The following is a 15,155-nucleotide window of genomic DNA, read 5'->3' as shown; positions in this document are numbered from 1 at the left end:
GATACAAAGTTCCAACCTGATGGGAGAAATAAGTTTTCAAGACTGATTGCTCAGCAAGGTGAGCACAGTTTAAATAATGATGCATTAAGTACTTCTACATTGCTGGGTAATAGATTTTAATGTTCTCAGCAAAAAGAAAGGTAAAAACATGAGATAATGGATATGTTGTTTATTGAGATATAATCATTCCACAATGTGTATATATGTATGTGTATGTGTGTGTATATATATACATATATATATACATATATATACATATATACATATATACACACACACATACCCATACATATCTCAAAACATCACATGATACCCCATAAATATATATAATTATTTGTAAATTTTTAAATTAAATTTAAAAAGAGACAGAGATTCAGCTTCCTTGAGGACTTGTAGGTTGTTTGACTACATCTGCTTGCCCACCTCTATCATCAGACTTAATTGCCAAACCCTTCCAGGAGTGGAGAAGAGACAACTCCTCTTAGATAGGCGATCCTCATTTTTCCCCTCTCTAAATCTCTGAAGGGCAGATGTTAGCAAAAAAAAAAAAAAAAAGTTTGTTTGGACATAACCCCTATGCCTCCCCCTATCTAGCATGTTAAAAAACAAATACACATACCAACAAGTTCTGACATAGGAAAGCTTTATATGAGATCAAATTGAGACTTTTCAGATAGAAAATCTAAAGGGCAAATTACAAAATTCATCGGCACTTTGGTGTTTAAGATACATCATAATGAAACAGAAAAGAATTCCTATATAAAAATCATATTGATTTTAAGCCCAATCATATGTATCAGAGTTCTTAGAAATTTTCAAGGGAGTGAGACTAGATGGAGTAAAGATAAAGTGAGAGACATAAATCAAGGCAAAAGTCTTTAACAATTTAAACAAAGTGAAGCAAATAAGCAAAATGTATTGATTTTTGGAACAATGATAGGAGAAAACACATTGTCTAGTAATATTGGTTGTTCTCCCTCCCCTCTGGCCTACGGCTCTCTGGGCTTCAAATTCAGCTGGACTGGAGACAGGAAACATTAACACTTATTAACTTAGACTCTAAGGCCACATCTCAACCTTGGTGGATCACAAATGTTTGTGAAATGGATGAATAAACATTGGGGCTTGGAGTGACTGTGCATGTTTTAGAAAAGCTAACAAACGTGTCCCCGTCATTTTGTGTTTCTTTTTGAATGGCCAAAACTTGCCCCAGAGGGACCTATCTCACTGCCTCAAGTGTCAGATTTTAGACATTCCCGTTTAGCATTTTATATCAGGCAAGGGATATTACTAAATGTTTTAGCTTATTATTTTCATTTTATTTTACTCCAGAAATTAGAATATACTCTGAGGTTAGGAAAGAAAGATAACTTTAAATTAATGCCATACAAATCATTATAGAAAGTAGCACACTAGAGAGAAATGTTCATGGCCAGACAGACAGCAGGAGTCCTAGGTTCTGTCTACCACAAATTAGTGCAAATGTCATTAAGTCATTCTGCTCAATAACACTAGTTTCTTCAATGATATAAAAATTCCCCCCCCAAAAAGAAAGCAAAAAACCCCACATTTATTAGAATAAAGATAAATTTTGTTCTCAAATCTTACAAGTCGATTGATTAACAAAATACCTGACTTGAAATTGAAATTAGTATTTAAAAGCTAGAGAATATTTTCTAGGTAATCTTCTACAGATAGAAGCTTTTGCAGTGTTAATTATGGAGAATTTCTTTGCTAGTTGAGATTTTACTACACTTAAAAGGATGTCACAATCACTTGGTCATAAAGGCAGATTTCCTTTAAAGAAGAATAATTCTAGAAACAAAAACAGTTTTGCAACTTTATAGACACTTGAATGAAGTCAATGTTTTTAGTTTTGGTTTTGCTTGGCAAAACTCAGTTTTCTATGCTCAAAGAAATAGCATCAACTAAACTTGTGTTAAAGAAAGGATGACAAGAATCTCTTAAACATTAAATATCTCTTACAAAACATTTTGGATAGTGAAGTGTAAATTAACCCAATATCCTAACATTGAATTTCGCTTTTGAAAATACACAAAAGATCTGCGAAATGGACACCTGAATTCAATATTTTAAAAGAAAAACACAGCATTGCCAACGTAAATTGTATTGTTTTGCCTTCTAACTCCTCTCCTTTCTTCTCCTCTACTGTCTTCTCCTGTCCTCTCCGATCCTCTCCTACTCTCCTCTCCATCAAGTCTTTCCTGTTCTGTTCCTCTTAAGAACACTGCTGTTTGTTTTATCAGAAAATAAACTTGATGAAATTCCCATTAAAAGCTCTACCTTGACTGTGTTGGGCAGCATCGTGGACATCGCCTCAGCCTTCCCTCGGCCTGCCCTCTATGTTCCAAATTCAGGGATCAGTGGGAGAGTTGGGTAGAGTTCAGATAAAAAATTTGGAACTCACCCTCTCTAGCTGTTTTTCTAGCATTCTCTTTTTATTCTCTAGCAACCCGGGACACTTGATCTCCTCCTCCCTGCTCTAGGAAGGAAACTGAAATGCCTAGTTTTAGCTAGCCTGTGTACCCATTGCTGCATATAGTACATGAGAAACTCACCCAGGTTGATTGTATCCGTGATTTAACTTTCCTCCAAAACTGCCTTGTTTCCTCCATTTTCTATGTTCCTCTGATAGTGGGTTTTTGTTTTGTTTTGTTTTGTTTTGTATTTTTCTCTGAAGTTTATAGCTAATAGCTATCCTGTGTAGGAGGATCAGTGTTTTAAAAGGTTATTCCTCCTTGTTGGGTACAGAAACTCATTCTGGGTGTGACAGGGGAAGGGGGAACGTGGGGGAAGAGAGAGCTTGAAGATTCCTGTTGGTTAATCTCACAGCAACTTGGGTGAAGGGATTCTTTTGACATTCCTGGAGTCTGAAGTTAGATAGTACATAATTTCCCTTTTCAGTTCCAAAATTCAAAACTCACTGCTGATTGTAGATTGATAAAGTCTTCTGACCTTTTCTTTCATGGAACCAGCTCAGAAGGGGCCAAGCTTGAAGGAGAGAGAGCTATAGTGGGAGGGAAACAACTGGCCACATTTTGTGAACATTTTCTCCTAATACAAGTATATTCTCAAATAGTTCAAAACCCTTTAGAAGTTCTGGAATCTTTTTATTCTTTCCTGATTTCTATGCATGTAGATATTTAAAGTAAAGTAGATGACATGAAATTCCAAATACAAGTACCACAGTATTCACTTAGATAAAACTTTCCTACACCAACTTTTTCCATACCTGACAAAATCAATAAAGTATTCTTAAGGTTAGCTAATACTCATTTCATAGGCAAACTTCCTCAGTTGTCTCCAGAATGACCCCTACCACTCTTGCCTAAACCAGGATCCTAATTAGGGCCACAATGAGAGCTACACATTGTTTTTTGTCTGTATTATTATTATTACAATTGCCTGATAAAGGAAATTGGAGGCTCTTCCTGTAAAATATCTATATTCTGGATTTGTCTATTAGGTTCTTGTGATTCTATTTAATTTGTTAGTCTTTTTTTTTTTTGATACTAGAGATTGAACCTAGGGGTGCTTAACTACTGAGCCATATCCCTATCCCTTTCTTTTATATTTTATTTTGAGATAGGCTCTCTTTAAGTTGCTGGAGACCTTGCTAAATTGCTGAGTCCTGCTTTGAACTCGTGATCCTCCTGCCCCAGCCTCCTGAGTTGCTGGGATTACAGGGGTACATCACCACTCCTGGAAACTTGTTAATCTTGTCCTTATATTTCTGTGGGTAATATTAGTCTACTATAACTACGATAACAGGGTATCTCAGATCAAATGACTTAAACAGTTTGGAAGAGTGGAAATCCAAGATCAAGGTGTCGGCAGGATTAATTTTTGGTTAGGCCTCTCTTCATAGGCAGTCTTCTTGCTATGTCCTTCTGTGTTCTTCTCTTGGGGCCTATTCCCTCCTGGTGTCTCTTCCTCCTCTTCTAAGGATAGCCTTCCTGTTGGAATTAGGCATCTGCCCAGATGATCTCATTTTACCTCAGTATCTTCTCAAAGGTTCTGTCTCTGGATACAGTCACACTAGGAATTAAGACCTTAGCCTATAAGTTTTGAAGGGGCTCAATTCAGCCCAGAACAACTTGCAAACAAGAAGCTATAGCTACATTTGATGGATCTTAGGTTAATCATTTGAGTGCTATAAAATAATATAGACAATGTTATGTTGACTTTTGGTATGATGTATAACATACATATACACACATATGTATATAACTGAAAGCCTCTCTATTTAGTCAGGCACGGATGTTTAATTTTGTCAAATGCCTTTAGAAATTATTATATGAGTCATTCCCTTAGATTTATTAATATTTAACTTAAAATTGAAGCATGCTTGAATCCCAAGAAAAAAACCTCATCTGATTGTGATACATTACTTTTACTTTTAAATGTGTACTGTAGGATTCTATTTGCTAATAATTTAAGATTTTTACATCAGTATTCATGATATTATTCTATAGTGTTCATTTCTTTTTATTCATTAAGTTTAAACTTGTTATTCTTGTTTTATAAAACAATCTTAGAACTTTAATTTCTTTTCTATGCTCTAAAACTATTTAAATACAGTTGGTATTATCATTTCCTCAGGGTTAGTGAAATTTTCCTGTAAGCATTGCTTAACTGCATTTCACATATTCTGATATATACAATGTCTTAATTCTTATTTTCTTTTGCAGTTTGTAGTTTTGTTCATATTTCCCCTTTAACTCAATAATTATCTAACAAATTTTATTATTTCCAATTGAAAAGATGTTGATGCTTTTTAATTAATTGAATTGTGTACATGGAATATTGTTTGCCTCATGTTTATTTTTTAGAATATAAGGAGGTGCTTTATGTGACCTATTAGAAGACCACTTGGGTGTATGCTTTCATGTATGCTTGTATTCATTACTATTTTGGTATCTACTCCTGTCCATCATGAATTTTGGCCTTTAGGTTTATACTGTTCCCTTCTTAATCTTCTTAATGCTTGTCAGGTCAAATTATACCTTACATGTTATTAAAAATATGACTTTTTGCTCCAATTTCCTATAAAGATATTATCTAGCCTTTCATTTAAAATTTCCGGAATCATTTTCTTTTGGGGGGGGAAGCGGGGGCTGCACTAGAAATTGAACCGGAGTCATTTAACCCCTGAGCCATATCCCCAGCTCTTTGTATTTTTTAGAGACAGGGTCTGGATAAGTTGCTCATAGCCTTATTAAGTTACTGAGACTGGCTTTGAACTTGTGATCCTCCTGCCTCAGTCTCCAGCGTCACTGGGATTACAGGTGTGTACCACCATGCCTGGCTTGGATCATTTTTTAAAAGATGTATTTTTTATATGCAATAAGGAGTTGAGTCTTTGTTTTGTGAATCAATCTAAATATTTGTCATTAGTATGTTAAACATCCATTTATATACTGCTTTGATTGATACATCTTGTCTGAGTTCTACCATTTTATATTATATTGACTATATGCCTATATGATATATTTCTTTTGCTCAGTTTTGGCAGTTCTGATATATTGGATGACTTATATTTTCTTCTAGTCTGTAGGTCTCATTTCAAACATCACCTTCTCAGAAAGAATTTGTCTAACCTATCTGTATACTTCTGTGCCATGATCTAAGTTATTTATTATATTCCTTTCAAGTTTTTCAATATCAGTATCAGAAATTATCATCTTGGTTATTAGTTTAATAATTGATTAAATTTTTCCCACTGGACATATGTTCCTTTATGAAAGGATCTCTCCTTTCTCCCTCACTCTCTCTCTTTCTTTCTCTACACACACACTCAGCTTTGTATATATGACTTTTTAATGTATGCTCTCTCTCTCTTTCTCCAGGTATAATTAAGGTCTGTGATTATATACATTGGGTAATACAAGGTACTTAATAAATATTATGAATGTTATTTGAAGCTGCTTTTTTATTATAAAATATTCTTTCTGTAATATCTCACTTATTTTAGGCATTCAGTAAATCTTTTGTACTACTGTATGGAAACTGTGATGACTGTAACTTATGTGAAATGTGAAATATAGACAGTGGTATGGTGATGATGAGGAGGATAATAATGATGATGAGGAGGATAATAATGATGATGATGGCTAATGTCAGGGAGCATTACTGTCACCAGGCTCTGTTTTGAGGTCTACACACTTATTAGAACATTTAGTCCTAATGCTAACATTCACACAAATGCTGTAATGGGTACCATTACTAATCCCCCCTTTTACAAATGAGAAAACTGAGTCAAATGATCATTTAGTTAATGTTCCCAAAGTCACAGAATTAATGAAGATTTGTTAATATTAAGCTAGAAGCTTTGATGGTTATAACCATATTGAAAACAGGAAATATGTACAAAAATGTCATCATAAAGAAGATTGATGTTAATTTAATGCTTTATATTTCTCACTATTGTGTCTTAAATGTAATTATTAATTTCCCTCATTATATTTTGAGCTTTTAAAATGAATTTTAAGGCACTTTTAAAGTTCTCGAAATGCACAGAAAGGTTCTAAGTTAATAGCAATAAGAATAGTTTATATTAGCATAGCATTACCATGTGCTGGACACTGCTTTTTGTGTTTTAAATATATTAACTCATTTAATTCCTACAGCAGTAGGTATTCTTATCATGCTCATTTCATACATGAGAAATTAAAGCATAAAGAGGTTTAGCAACTTTTCTAAGATCAAAAACCTTGTAACTGGCAAAGGCAGAATCTGTACCCAGTCAGTCGGGTCCGAGATCAATGCTTTTATCCATCATGTGTGCCTGTGACTGATTTTGTGATTGATAAAGACTCTAATGGCACACACATTTCATTATAGGTTAACATGATTCTAGGCATCATTTCTCTATTTACTTATCTATTCAAGTCCTAGATTTATACACCTAGATAAGTCAAATAAGAATAAAGTCTAGTATTAGTAATTAGGAAGTACATTTGGGAAAACATGCAATTCAGAAAGACTGCAATTTCCCCTTAGATAACATCAATCAATTAACTGGGGTTAAATTTTAAACAATTTTTGAGAATCACAGCAATATTTTGCACTTATTCAATGTTGTTTTTCAATTATTCTCCCTCTGATGCAGTGTATATTGGATGCTACCTGAAGTAGTCAAGAATTTAGTAGGTTTAGTATTTTTAAAGCATAGTTGCCAAAACAAACTTTCCAAACCAAGAGTGACTGTTGCATTTTAAAAGATTATAACTTTTCTTCAAATATATAATTTTATAAACCATTATACATTCTTAAACTTCTACCAGATTATTAATTACACATCCCAAAATAAAATAAAATAAGAGGTGATTAAGTATAAATTTCATCAAGACAAAGTTTGGAATTGAGCCCATATTATTGACTATGTTAGGAAACAAAAATATTATTTTAATAAAAATATTAATAACTATAATTAAAAACTGCTTTTGAACAAAGTTCATCACTCAGAGTTATCTTTAGGTCCATTTTTTAGATGAACCCATTTAGAATGAGAAAAAAATATTAGTCATCACAAGCATGTCTATTAGGAAGTATTGAAGGAAAATAAATCTATTTCCTTTAAATTAAATAAATAGGTTAGTTACTTATTCAAAAATAACATGTAGTATTGAATATATACAAGACTTTATTAATATATAATAATATGTATTTTAGAGGTATTATTTTACATATAGCCCTTTATATATATTTTATAAGAATATATAATTATAGAGTCTAAATATAAGGAATATAAAAATTGTTACTAGAGCAAAAGAAGGATATTTTATAATGATAGAGTTAAAAACCAGAAGGAAAATATCCATTTTCATTTTTGCCATAAAGAACCATTATTTTTCATAAATATTTCTGATGTTTTCAAATTTTCTAGACTCATTTGATATTTTTGATCATTACAAAGTAAAACAAAATTCTTCTACAAAAACAGAGGGAATAATTATTTGAAAGGATTAAAAATTTTAAATAGTAAACATGTCTTCTAAATAACCTAGAAGCCATAGCCCTTATATTTCTAAGTTTAGTAATCCATTTAGCACTAAATAAGGTTCAGCCTTTTAATAATGTAAACAGTAAATCCATAATATCTCTACTGAAATGGTTTCTATGTGATTCAAATATTATACCACTTATGCTTCAATGTCCCACTAAAGAATCACTGGAATTTTAGACTGTTTCTAAAACTTGCTATAACAATAACAACTAACAGTAGGTTAACAAAATTGCCCTAACACAAGTAAGCAATGTACACATCATTATTTTAATAACTAACCCAAATAACATACAAACACAGAAGGCAACTGTAGATTTCCTCAAAAAATAAGAACAATAAAAATTAGAGGATCCTACCTTCTTAAACTCTAAAATCCAAAAGTATTTTTCATGCTTAATTTAATTATAGTACTTAACAGACCTTCCCTACTTCGTTTAAATCTTATCACAACTGTCAGGCCAATTATTGACAGATTCTGATATCTTCATTTAAGAATAGCTCAGGAAGGTAGTAAAATGTGTAGATGTAAATATCATTATCCATGTTAAGCTTCTCAATCTTGCCAGGTGCTTTATCTGAGAAGAGAAATTTCTGCTGTGTCATTTGTCACCATCAATCCTTCTTCTTAACCCTATAGAAAATCAAGTCAAAGATTTTTGGCTTTTAAAGAAACATATATCTTCATAGTTGGAGAAGAAGTCCAGTTACTATTTTGAATCATTTTCTTATAATTCTCAGAAATTTCACTTAGACCAGACTCATTAAATAGAGAGTAGAAAGTTCTTCAATAAATCTTCAATAAATTCCATTTCAAACCAGTTCTTTGGGACCAAAAGCAAAAAAAAAAAAAAAATTGAATTTAAATGGAACATTTCCAGGAATAAGAGCATGGGCATGCTTTCTCATCCTGTTCTTGCTCTTCAGTCTTCAGTCTGATAAGGTGATCCAGATGAGACATCAACTTTCCATTTCATAGACTCTAATCATGGACTTCTGTCCTGTTCATGAAGGTATGGACCCCTAGTTTGCAAATTGAGGTGTTGCTCTCCTTTTATTTTTAATACTTTTACAGCATGGAACAGGATACATTTTATCTCCTTGACTATGTGATTTGGGGATCAGTGAGTGAAGGTATAAGAGTTTGCATTGCAAAAAACAGTCAAAATAGCCTGATGATAACTTCACCTTCACTGGAGACTTTTATGAGTTCCCTACAAACTCTTTAAATATCTGATGCTGACTCACTTGCTTTGGGGGCACATTTATTGTGGACAAAAATTTTTCATGGCATTGGATTATAGGATCTCAGATTAGCAATGTTGCTTAGCAACACAAGAGCATCCTAGACTTTTTCATTTTGACTTACCTAAATTCAAATTTCAAACTTTCAGAAAGAACCCAGATGGTTTCAAGATTTAACATTTTTTATCTGTAAGGAAAAAATATATTCAATTTAAATTTATTCCCCTAACACAAGAAACTCTAAGATTTTGTGCTAAGCAATTCCATTTATATCTATGTTAAATGTCTTTGCCATTTCCTTCAGTCTCCATCCCAGCTGTTCTCAGCACTACCCACACTCAAAAAAATCTCTTCCCATCTACATTTTTAGTCATAATTTCTGCTCCAGGAAGGAATATACAGGAATACAAGTAATGTCCTCATCTTAACACCATAACACAATGAGACCAGGGTGGGGGCGGGCAGAGAAGGAGAAAGAGAGAGAATTTATTTGCATTTAAACAATTATTCAAGAACTTGCTTTTTTATGTGGCAAATACTCCTTTTTAAAGGACACAGATAGTAAATATCTCGAAGATTCAAGAAAAATGTCATAAGATATTTCCCCAAAATTTATCATATCAACAAGTGTTCATAAAGAATTTCCAATAAGACATTTATCATAGTATCACTTATTAATGAAAGTTACTTAAAACATTTAAAAATTTCCAAAATTAAGGAATAATCAATAACATTAGTATTTCTATGGGTTGTAATCCTATGTGGACATTAACCTCATTGTTGTGGATTATTTAATGATAAGTCAAAACGTGAACAGTATATTAGATTGTTAAGTACAAAACCAGTCACAAAAGCTATGTGTAGAATAAGACACCATTTCTTTTCAAATATGAAGGGGTGTGTGTGCACATTGTGTGTGTGTGTGTGTGTGTGTGTGTGTGTGAGAGACAAGGACAGTAGAAGCAACAAAATATAAAAGGTTTGAATAATTTTTATTTCATTTTTTTTCTAACATTTCCTCAATTATCTATGCATTATTTTTGTGGTATGAAAATAAGCCAGTTCAAAATTATTTTATAAATGTTGGGCCGTAGAGTAAGTGGGTTATCCTATTTCATCCTGTGTGAGTTATTAGGCTTCTGTGTGTCATCTTCACTTTTTTAAGACTGAGCTCACCATTCTGCAAAGAAACTCTCCTTTCTAGCTTGTTTCCTGTTAGATTCTACCAGTAGGCGTGCTGGAGGGAGGCGGGGGGACACTTCCTATTTACTTCTTGATTCTGTGGGTTTCATCCCAGCAGTGGCCCATCACCCCACAGCAGCATTCCATTCCATCACCCGCTTCCTTCAGTACTCCTGGAGAAAGCCTGGCCACAGCCCTTGGTAGTGCTAGCAGAAAGTGGGCAATGGCTCTTTTTTTCATGGATCTGACTCCTGGCTTCCATTTCCATTCACTGAGTCATCTCTAAAATTGTGAAATTTGAGTTGGAGGCCAAGAATGGTCCTAAGTGTCTGTGGTAAACAGATGACCATAGGACCACATAGAGTCTCTGGCAAGTCCTGGAAAGAGGATCACAGTGTACACTCATAGGGTTTAGGAACAGATCTATGTTCTTTTCAACATTTCTTCTTCCTCGGCCTTCACCTCTTCTTCCCCTTCTTCTTCTTCTGTTATTTTTGATGGCAGTGTTTTGGGTATTGTTTGCTTGTTTTTAAGAAAAAGTTCTAGAGTGCTTTTGATCCTATGGAGATAGAATGCCCTTGAAGGGGTCTCCATAACGACCTTGAAATCTGAACTTCTGTTCATGAATCAGGTATTGTATGACAACAAAGCCCTAAATTTGGACAAGAAATTAATCACCAAGTAAATATGCTTTCAAGAGATGCATAAGATGCTCAACATATTTATTAGTCCTCAGTGTTCTTCTTTGACATCTCCTCCTGCTTCATGGTCTCTCACTTAATTCAAGGGAATTCCTTATGACTGAGAAGAAAACCTTGAGCTTGGAGATAGTTAGATCCTAAAGAACGCATCCATAGGAAACAAAAGTTCAATTCAAGTTGACGTTAAAACTATCACCTGGCCACTTTGCATTCTTCATGATACTAACCCATACTCAGAGAAGGTTTGTATGTTCTGGGGCAATCAATGTTGGCTTTCAAAGATTATCTGAGTAGCTTCTTAACAGTGACCGAATTCCCTGAGCACATATTCATAACTTTATGTTCAATAACAAAAGTTAATAGAACACTATAGCAACTACACATGTAGTTTCCTGGAGATTTATATCCTCAGACACAAAAATTTAGATAGGCCCACCAGTAAAGAAACATATTCTGCTAAGGACAAATGGAATGTGGAATGGGTACAAAAAGATGAAGATTACAAATGGTGACCATGACCTTAAGATTAGTTTCAGAAATGAGGACGGTAGTATCTATGCATGCTTTTTATTCATTGATTGATACATGCATTTACACAGTTGAGTTGACCCTCTCTGAAGATTCCATATCAGCAGATTCAAACAGCTGCAGATCATCAATATTCAGAAACATTTGCATCTACATTGAACATGCATAAACATTTTTGTCACTATTCCTTAAACAATAGAGTATAATGTCTGTTTATATGACATTTAAATTTTATTAGGTATTGCAAGTAATCTATAGAGGATTTAAACCACACAAAAAGATTTTCATGGGTTGTATGCAAATATTTTGCCACTTTATGTAAGGGACTTTAACAGCCATGAACTTTGGTATCTGCAGGGGGGCCTGGAAGCAATTTCCCATAGCTACCCAAAATACATGACTTTATTTTTATTAATATGCATGAGCTCATTAGCTAATTATTTTTATCTTTTTCCTCATATTATGTAAGGCTTTGTTGGTTTGCTCTTTTTTATACTTCATATTACAAATCTCCAGGTGAGACTGGGAAAAATTTGAAAAGTCATCAACATCATCCATAAATGTAAACCATGACTCTCAAGACAGATACAACTTTCACCTTTGTGCAGCCTATCCAGAGAGAAGAGAGAACAAAGAATAGCTGTGACACCTTTCTATGCAAAATCATAGCTTTTGCTTTACGGAAGTTCAGAAAATATGTGGAGGCATGTATATAGATGCAGAATAGTAAAAGAGTGAACTATACCAGTTTGGTAAACTACTTTTTTTTAACTCTAAATTCTTTGTTCTGTTCTCACTGAGAATGAAGCCTACATTCCTCTTTGCCAGATGTGTCTTTCTAGGTTCTATCAGAAGGAGGCACCAGAGGGAGAATGGACATCAGAAGATAGAACAGAGAAAATATTTTGCTAACTCATTCAGAGGTCAGGATTACTCCAGTACTAAAACCAGACAAAATATTACAAAAATTGACAAACCTCCTGGAACTAAAAAGCAATTGTATCAAGGTTTCAGGATGCAAGACTAACACACAGAAATCAATTGCTTTTTTATTTCAGCAATATATGATACTTACTGTTCCTCGGCATTTCCTTAGCAATACCCTTCAGCCTGGAAGCAGAAGAAACAGTCCCTTCAAAGACAAGCAGAATTGCCCTTCATCAGTCTGGAGCTCACCTCTGTGGTCCCTCTCCCAGCTTCTGGCTCTGATGATCCACACCAACACCTTGCTATTTTCTCATAGCCCTGTGGGCATAGTTGCTTCCTGTGGGGCAAAGCTGTTTCCTGTAGTTGATTTCTGTTCCCTTAATGTTCATTCTTTTACTTCCTTAGTCATCACCCATACTATATCCTCTCTGTAATAATAATTAGTGTGGTCCATGATTTCCTTCCCGGCTTTGACTGAATGAATACTTACCACACAGGCCATCACTGAATTTCACACACATTGTTTTACTTAATTTTTATAACAGCCCTGTCAAATCTATAGTGTATATACATTATCCAGTATGTTAGATATGTGATATTCAATGTAATTTATATAAAATTTGCATATGTAATATATAATATAGGAATTCCAGTGAACTGGGGCTGAGAAAACTGAATTAAAGGTTTTTTTCCTTGTAACTTATTCATGTTTACAATAGAATGCAAAGAGAAAAACCTGGATTTGAATACTTATCAGATAGTATTGATTCAAAAGGCCATCATCTGAAGTATAGATAAACAAAAGTGATATATCCACATAATGGAATACTATTTAGCAATGAAAGAAGTGTGTGTGTGTGTGTATACACATATGTATATGTGTATATGTGTGTATATATGTGTATATATGTATATATATGTATATATACACACACACATATATGTATACACACACTTCATAAAGAATGAATCTTGAAATACTCTATGAAAGAAGTCAGAAATAAACAGTCACATGTATATGGTTCTATTTATATGAAATGTCCAGCATAGGCCAATCTATACAGACAGAAAATAGATGTGTATTCTCTAGGGTCTTAAGGGAAAGGAATGGAGAGGGTTAATGCATGTGGGGTTTCTTTTGGGAGTGATGAAAATCTTCTAACACTCCTAGGTAGTTGTGTTAGTGACACAACTTTGAATACAATAAAAAACAAATAATTTACAGGAGACCCACTTTAAATTTAGAAATACATGTAGATTAAAAGTAAATAATAGATTAAGGTAAATAATAAAGGAGAAAGATATATTAACAGTAATAAAAATTATGGCAATATTAATTGCAGGCAGATCAGACATCAGAGCAAGGAAATTTATCAGAGATAAAGAGAGACACTATATAATGAAAAAAAGAGGAGTTCAATACTGCAAGAACTTATAACAAATGTTAATATATATGTACCCCAAAATAGAGCATCAGAACCTATGAAGCAAAATCTGACAGAATTTCAGTGAGAAATAGATGGATCTACTTACAAAATTGTAGCCTGAAATGTCCCTCCATCTCAGAAATGGACAGATTCAGCAGTCACAGATTAAGTATGGCAAAATGAAACTGAACAACACTACTAATAAACTGAGCATAATTGACATCTAGAAACTACTTCATCCAGCAATGGAAAATTGCAAATTCTTCTCAAGCTGACATGGAAACTATTATTCACCAAGATAGAGTAAATTCTAGGCCAAAAAACACACCTGAATTAATTTGAAAGAATAGAAATAATATAATATATAAACTCAGACCATAATGTTCTTAAATTAGAAATCAATAATAGAAAGATTGCAAAAAAATTATTAAATACTTAAGAGATTAAGTAATACATTGTTAAAGAACACATGGGTCCAAGCAGCCATCTCAAAATAATGTTAAGTATCTGGAACTAAATGAATGAAAGTTAAAATGCAATTATTTAGAATTTGTGGGATGCACTGAATGCAGTGCTCAGTGGAAGATTTACAGTAATAAATTAATATATTAAAAAGACCTAAAACAAATAATGTAAGCTTCCACCTTAGAAAACTACAAAAGGAAGAGTAAATTATATCCAAAGTAAGTACAATAAAAGAAAAAATAAGAATCAGATTAAAAATCAATAGAGAAAATCAACAAAATCTAAAGAAAAAGTAGATTAAGTCCAAAGTAAGTACAATAAAAGAAATAATATGAATCAGATCAAAAATCAGAAGAGAAAATCAACAAAACCAAAAACCAGCTCTTGGAAAAGACAAATAAATCTGGTAGGCTTTTAACCAGACTAAATAAAAAGAGCAAAGTCACAAATTATTAACATGAAAAGTGAAAGAAGAGGAGGATCTCGAGTTCAAAGCCAGCCTCAGCAACTTAGGGAGGCACTAAGCAATTCAATGAGACCTTGTCTCTAAATAAAATTTAAAAAAGGTCTGGGGATATTGCTCAGTGGTTGAGCATCCCTGGATTCAATCCTCAGTGCCAAAAAAAAAAAAAAAAAAAAAAAAAAAAAAAAAAA

This window comes from Marmota marmota, unplaced genomic scaffold (genome assembly GCF_001458135.2).
Source record: "Marmota marmota marmota unplaced genomic scaffold, marMar, whole genome shotgun sequence".
NCBI lineage: Eukaryota > Metazoa > Chordata > Mammalia > Rodentia > Sciuridae > Marmota > Marmota marmota.
The sequence above is the reverse complement of the archived record's forward strand: the minus strand, read 5'-3'. Positions refer to the sequence as shown.